This window comes from Amborella trichopoda, chromosome 1 (assembly GCF_054954075.1).
Source record: "Amborella trichopoda isolate Santa Cruz 75 chromosome 1, AtrichopodaSantaCruz75HAP2 v2.0, whole genome shotgun sequence".
In the NCBI taxonomy this organism is placed as follows: Eukaryota; Viridiplantae; Streptophyta; class Magnoliopsida; order Amborellales; family Amborellaceae; genus Amborella; species Amborella trichopoda.
Genome location: NC_142336.1, coordinates 13,762,830 through 13,770,667, shown reverse-complemented (window position 1 = coordinate 13,770,667; position 7,838 = coordinate 13,762,830).

Genomic DNA, 7,838 nt, shown 5'->3' with positions numbered 1-7,838 from the left:
CTTTACCATGGAATGAAGGTTATGGGATGTGTTCTTGAAACATGTCATATGCTACTGTGAAATTTCAGAAATATGTGTGTTCTTGAAAGGGACTTTTGGATAGCCAAACGAGGTCCGATTGACCTCAAATTACCGCCATTGGAAATATATGCGAGTGTAGTAAAATGTTTGTTTTTTCCCACTTCCAAAATTCTTTATGAAAATGAAGTTATGTTTCAAATAAGAGGGTATATCACTGTTGATTGTTTTTCTAGATTTTTCAGTAATACTAATGTGGTAACTGATTTTAACGAACCAAACGAAGTTAATTTTAGGTCAAAACATATCCATTTGAAATAGATTTGAATGGGCTAAAGTTTTCATGAAAAAAGTATTTCGAAATTCATCTTAGATTGAAAGTTATACTTCATTTTATGAAGGTATGTCACTGTGGGTAGTATTGATAAAATTCAGAACTATCACCTTGTTTGGCACGAATCTTTGAACCACCAAATGGGATCCAAATGCTTTCAATTAATTTTTATTAGCAATATATACGTCTTGGCCTAAACTTTGATTTTGAAACCATCACAATTTTCTCCATGGTTTGGGAGTTATAGTGATATGAAGCAGGTTATGCCGCTGTCCCCTGTGCATCACAGGGTACAGCTAGTAAACCCTCACCTCTTTGAACCTTTAAGAAGTCAAACGGGGTCCAATTGTCTTCAAACTACCTCGATTTGAAATATGTGTTTAGTACAAAATTTCTCTTCAAACTCTAAATGGTCCAAAAGTTACTACCCTAATGGTAAGCGAACATCTTTGCCCTTGATGGCTGGAAATTGAGCATTAAGGCTTAACTAGAATAGTGTTACTATTACTATAGTACTGTCATCATGATACTGTTTAAATGTGATATGCCACTATCAGAATGTGATATTGCTACTATTATGTTGAGGAACTGATATCATCATAATGTAATAATAATACTGGTTATGTGATATATGAATAATGGTGCCGTGCTATTTATGTGATATGTGAATGGGTACCTACTAAGTGAATAATGGTACCGTGCTACTTATGTGATATGTGAATGGGTACCTATTGTATGAATAATGATACCGTTCTACTTATGTGATATGTGAATGGGTACTTACTGTGTGAATGATGGTACCGTGCCGCTTTTGTGTTTTGTGTATGGGCACCTACTGTGTGAATGATGGTGCTGGTAGCTAAGATTTTTCCCTAACTCCCCATGATAGGACGGGAGGCAGGATATGAATATTTGGGAGGGTCACACCCTCCAGATCTATATTGGGCCACCCAATGGTAGTGTGACACTCTCTCGCCAGAAGGGCATAAGGAGAGGGTCGTGTCTTGCAAGGCCACTACCTATCGAAAACCCCAAAGCGCGCTGGGGATGTGTGTCTGTGTGTGAGTGCATTACGAAGTGGTGCACCCACTTGTCATTATCCTCCCTCTGGAATGAGGGTAGAGGTTTCAAGCGGCAGTATTGGCTTAACCTGAGTGATGGAACTTCTACTTCGGGAGTAGGCATTACTAGTTTTGTAATTGTGAGCTATTGTCTTTACTGTTCTGCTTTAAGTAAGGTGATTGTGACATGCATTGTATAGTAAACTGTTTTTATCATATTATTGTTATAGTATTGAGAAGTATGTTGGGGGACTTCACTTGATACCTTTTTTATATGTGTACACTACATATTGTCATCACTGTTATACTAGTTGGAATGCAATAATATAGATCTGCTTACTGGGTTGTTAGCTCATTCCATCTTATTTGCATAATTGTAGAGTGAAGGGTGTTGGCATCTGTGCTAAAGGCAGGTAGCCGTTTGTGCGTTTGAAGCTCGAAGTTGAAAAGTTTGAAAAGCCATCTTCGAATGACTTTTAGAGTACGTTTTGGTGGTCTCAGCAATATGATGTATATTCTATTTTGTGTATTTTGGGCCAGTAGTGCCTTGAAGGAATTGTAAGAAATTTTGGATATTGAATGAATGAGATGGCTGTACTTTTGAATTAATATTTGTTTGTTGAATGGATTTATTCTAGTCTTCTTTCATGGTTTGCTCTTGATTCCATGTTTTTACGAGTTGAGCCACTCCCACCCGAGTGACGTTCACGACCTCCAGTCATGATCTCGCGCACTGTCACCTTCCGGCAAGGTTCAAGGGGCGGGGTCTTGAAACCTTCCTACTCAGTCTTGCATTTTATCTCAGGTCTCTTCTCTTTTTTTCTCTTCTCGTTTGACTAAAAGGACAAACTTAGTCTAGCACTATCATAGTGGTCTGCTATCGAGCATTATTGATATCGTGATGGTTTAGAGTACCATGCCCATCTTGCTATCACACCAGATTAGGACGATCATATCGACCTTGGTTTCAAGTAGTTTTTCCATCGCGCCGGTCTGAGTTATCGTGCCTATCTTGCTACCACTCCCAGTCGGTCACTATACTGGTCCAGCTATCATGCTTGTCTTGTTCCCTTGTCAAGTCCTCTTTTCTTTTCTCCCCTCATTCAAATCCTCTTCTTCATCACTCTAACTTCTCTTCTTCTCTACCATCTAAATGTGCACATCTGTGCATGTTCGCCCCAAGACAAGGGTGGGTCCCTAGACCCACTTGTCTTGCAAATTAACCATGTTAGTGCTTTGTAAAAAACAAGGAGATTGCATATCAAGGGAGGTGATTCTGATCCAGCTAAGCAGCTGAGGGGCTTTCCTTCATGATCTAAGAGGGCACTCACGTGAGTCAGCCCGAGTAAGTTATGGACCAGGTGAGGTTGGTCCCCACCTCACGAATAAAATTCCTCTCTCACCAGTTGACACCTTCCCTTGTTCTATGAACAAGGTTCCCGAGAGAGCGGTCTCAGGTCTCAGGTCTTCTGAACCTGAGACACATGTCACCCTATCATCTAGATCCGGGGGGGGGGGCTGGCGAGAGCAAGGCATCTGACCTGTTTGGTGGCTCCACTGGGGACATACTACCCCTTCGTCAATTCGCTCTTGCTTGATCGGCATCACCTTTTATTTTCTGCACCGCATCCCATAGCATCTGGGTTATTCAAACCGTTCATCCGAGTTGGGAATTTTCTCATCCCCGCACTTGTGACCATCCCGGGGAAGCAAGTTTCTCAAGCTTTGTTCCCTACAATCCTCTTGAGTTGCGACTCACAATCCGGCTCCCAGGTTCTTTCTTGGAACGGTGCGAGAAGGGACTTGAAGGTCCCTAACTCCCCACTTTTTAGTCCTGGTGGACCCTCTATCAAGGCCCTTTGCATTGGTAGCTCGTTTGCTACCATCCACAGCGCGTACCCTGCTACTGGCAAGTCCCTTGCCAGTCACATTGCTAAGGTATGTGGAAAGGCTGCCCTGTCGGCTTTCGTGAAAGGAAAGCAGGTGGCCAACGCTCCGGATGGTTGCCGCAAGGTCACCCCTCATACTCCTTCACCACCCCGAACCTCTATGCATAGAGGCCTGACACACCGAGGAGGAAATCCTATGGCCTCCACATCTCGCACACACCTAAAGGGTCGTGGTTCATCCACTCGAGCGACAGCTCGGGGCAACTTTCATGCTGCCTTGAGCTCGCATCCAAGGCTAGACCTTCTCGGGTCGAACCCTGCACGCTCCATGCATCTACATCCCACAGCTCGAGGCAGCGTCAGTTCTGCACCAGCTCGAGTACACAAGGGTCGACCACTTTGTCCTCCCTCTCAACACACAAGGCTTCACCCTGTGAGAGATCAGATCCTACCCAGTCCCTCACAGACATGAGCTCATAGGTCTCAGCCTCCTAAGGTCGAACCAGCTGATCGAGCTCGGGCTGACCCCCAAGTCACCCGAGAGGGCTGCCTCCAAAGGTGCACATGCACCAGCTTCATAAGTTCCTCCCAGATCCCGACTCAGACGGAGTCGCGAGCTAGTTCCTTCTTTTGTCACCCTTCCTTTGCCATGAAAACACCTCGAGACCTGGTACTCAAAGGTTTTCCTTAAGAGTACTATCTTGAGTCAGCCACCTCAGGTCAGCCATGCACCCGGACCTCACAAGGGAATTCGGGGCAAAGGCCTGATGGCAGATAGAGTACAACCTTCAAGGCAGCAACCCATATTTCCCTCTATCTTTGGACCTCCCTCTCTGCCCCAGCAAATGGACACAGCCCTCACATGCTCAAGACAGACGGGGCAGTCCAGATCCTAGGCTCAATTCTGGAGTGAAGTCTATTGTAGCCTCAAGATGAAGCAGGAGAGAGGCCTGCAGCTCTTGACTAGAGAGGCCCTTAAGGCAGTTGAAGTTACCACTTTCGATGACCTCCTGCCTCATTATCCCTTCTTCCCTCTTCGGATTCTAGAATCTGAGTAAGAAGTCCAAGAATATTGCTCGGTGGTTACCATCACAAGAAAAGATCGAGTTGCTAAGAAATCACGGTCCCAAGACCATCACGAACCAGTCCTCAAAAGGTCGGCGTACAAGACTTGAGTCCAGTCGGAGCATGTTGAGCCCCTACAAACTGACTTTCCACGTACGACTCGCCAAACCCGACAGTCCACTACTCCACCTGGCTCTGAACCCTCATAAAAAACAGTCAGCGTCATGATAATCAACGAGTCGAGTGACTCCCAAGAAGAGAGGATGAACAGGTTCGAGGCGATGATACAGTCCATTCTCGAAAAGATGGATCGCCGTGAGGCCTCCACGCCCCTTCTTCTCATCATGAGGCCAACTCCTTACCTGGAGAGGACACAACTCCTAGGCAAACTCCCCCACCGGCCTCCCAAGACAGCTCTGCTCCCCACATGGTTTCACAAGCTGATATAGATGCCATGGTGACCCACAGTCTCAAGAGTAAGATCTCGGGCATGTAAGGGGCATCACTTTACCAAAAGCCGTACCCCTCGTATATCAACCAGGTACAGTTTTCCCCATACTATCAAAAAGGGAAGCTCCCCCTGTTCAATGGTACTACATCTCCACATCAGCATATCGCTCACTTCCAAGTGGCTTGTTGAAAGATGGCAATTGACAGGCGGCTCCTCCACCGTTAGTTCGTTGAGACTCTCAAAGGGTCAGCTTTTCAGTGGTATGATCGGCTACCTTCAAGCTCGGTACACACATGGCAGGAAATGGAGCAATTGTTTACCAGTGCTTTTATGAAGTCGAGAGAAACATGGAAACCATCGAGCTCCTCACTCTGACTCAAGATCCTAGTAAGCCAGTAGAAAAGTTCATCGCCCCGATGGAGAGAGTTGGCAACCTATCATGCCACTTTTATGATTGAAAGAGAAGCAGTCCAGACTTGCATACGAAATATGCTGCACGAGATCACCATGCATGTTGAGGCTTTCAATCCACCCTCCATGTCAGAGCTCATCTCTAAAGCGGTTCGTGTTGAAGGTCTGTCCAAGCACCATGATGGATCTCATCAGCAGCCCTCTAGCTCTGGAAACGGTCGGAGCAATGGCAATTCTCGCTCCAATAATTGGGGTAGCCAACAAAAAGGGGTGATTAGTGTGGTTGTCACTGTGACTGACACTAAGAAAGCTGCCCCTCAAACCTTAGACCTCTCCAAAGGGATAGTCACAATCAAGGCACAGACAACACCTCAGGCTGAAGGCAAGCAACAATAGTCCTATAACAAGGTCCCACCCCCTAAAAATATAAATCAAAGAGACTACTGGATCTAGCACCAGAACAGGGTGTACCCCTTCGAGAAGGAGTGGGTTCCTGCATGGCTTCTATTACTACTAGAGAAAAACATGATATCGCTGTCGGAGGTCAAATACCCAGAGCAGGCTGGACAGGAGGCACACGAGAAATACTGCGCATATCATAGGAGAGTAGGCCACCCCACTCAAGAGTGCTATACGCTCAAAGATATTATCAAAGCCCTTATTAACAAGGGCTAGATAAAGTTTGAAGAGCTAAAGAAAGCATTCGAGACAACTGATGCTAGCGACAATCCAAGTGGATGACGAGGCACCTACCTTCCTTCGTGCAATATTATCTGTAATGCTTGAAGAAGGTCTCTTCATGATGAAGCCGATAAGGTAGCCTAAGTTCCTGCCTCCAGGAATTGAGAACCTCTGGTGCCCATATCATCTGATACGAGGGCCATGACCTGAGCGAGTACATTGGCTTCCACAAGTTCTTGGCAAAGAAGATGCAGTAGCACCAAGAAGTTCATGGTAACCTTGAAGGACACCTTCAAGTCCCTGCTCCACCAGTGCAAGAAGACCTCTTGACACAAGCCTAGGGAAGTTCTCTAGACCCTCTACAGGCCCTCTTCGAGGTGATGCTCCAGCATGGTCTTGTCACTCCCAAGCCCACCAGGCAACCCAGGCATCTTGCTCAGGGTACGAAAAATCTCTGGTGCCCATATTGCCAAGTATGGGGCTATGGGCTGAGGGAATGCTCTGGGTTCGAAGCTGTAGTCGCAGAGAAGGTGCAGAAAGGTCACATTGTTTGTGCCGTTCTCCCAGAATGCTTCCAAGCCATCACTCCCTTCTAAGAGGAAATCCCACTACAGGTCCCCTATGAGCATGCAATAGACCTTTCAGAGCCCTTGACTTCTCAGCCTTGGGAAGTCTACCGTGGACGAAGTAGGCTCAAGTCCTGAAGCGTGAGGGAGTCCGTGAAGCTAAGGCTACTCATCAATCTGATAGGACGGACGAAACACCTCCCTAAGGAGTCAGAAGGAGATGAGCGCTAAGGTCAACTCGTCGAAGGAACCATATCCCTCAGCCACCAGTTGAGGAGCGATTCCTCAAGCCTCTTCCTCCACTGTCGACCTTACAGAACTTCATCCCAAGCACAACTCACCTTATCCCTTCGTCCAATCAGGTGGACGACCCTAAATCATCAGCTGCTCGAGACTCGTCCAATAAGGGTGATGATATTAAAATCATCCCCCAACAGTCAGAGCTGGGGAAATACCTAAAATACCCCCTGCACATGTCCAATTTTGGTGACGATGTAAAAAGATGCCCAGAACACTCTAACTCCGTTTCTTCTTCATCTCCTCCCTCCTCTTCTCTCTCTTTTGCAAGTACAGCTCGGCAACTCCAGACTTCAAAACACTAAAGAAAAAGCTAAAAGGCACCAACATCAACAGGTCGTATCGGAAGCGCCTAAGAAAGATGTTGGCTCAGGCAGATGGATTCTTAATTATTGTCGATGCCCTGACAGCCCAAGACAAGTGCGAGCCATCTTCGAGCCCCCGTACCAAGGAGGCCTGTCATGTGATTCAGGTTCATGAAGCGCCAGCCAGTCCGGGGCAAGTACCGAGTGATCCCAGTCAGAATGCCATGGACTCCACAAGCACTGAATCTCAAAGTTAGCCTCTGTGGTCCGACGGGTCAACCATTTTTGAAGTTGACCCTTTCATTATCCAGTTCGACAATGGTCTAGGAATCGTTTCCCACACTGCGGCCCTCCTAGAAGCAGAAATGTCAGGATCATGCATCTCTGCACTCGAGATTGATAGGAAGCATCCTGGCGAACTTTCATGTCGGCAAAACTGTTTGTAGAGGAGAAAGAAAGTTATATTTCCCACCTCCGAGCAAACCAGGAAATCTTCACCTGGCATTATCATGAGATGCCCGGTCTAGACCCTCAAATTGTTGTCTATTGTCTCTGTATTGACTCATCCATCAAACCCATAAAGCAGAAATCAAGAAGGTCTAGACCCGACCTCGAGATGCATATCGATGCTGAAGTGAACATGCTTAGGCAAGTTGGATTCATACGTGAAATCAAATACCCAAGGTGGCTCGCAAATGTTGCCCCAGTCAAGAAGAAAACTGGCCAAATTAGGGTCTGTATTGACTTTTATGACTTGAAC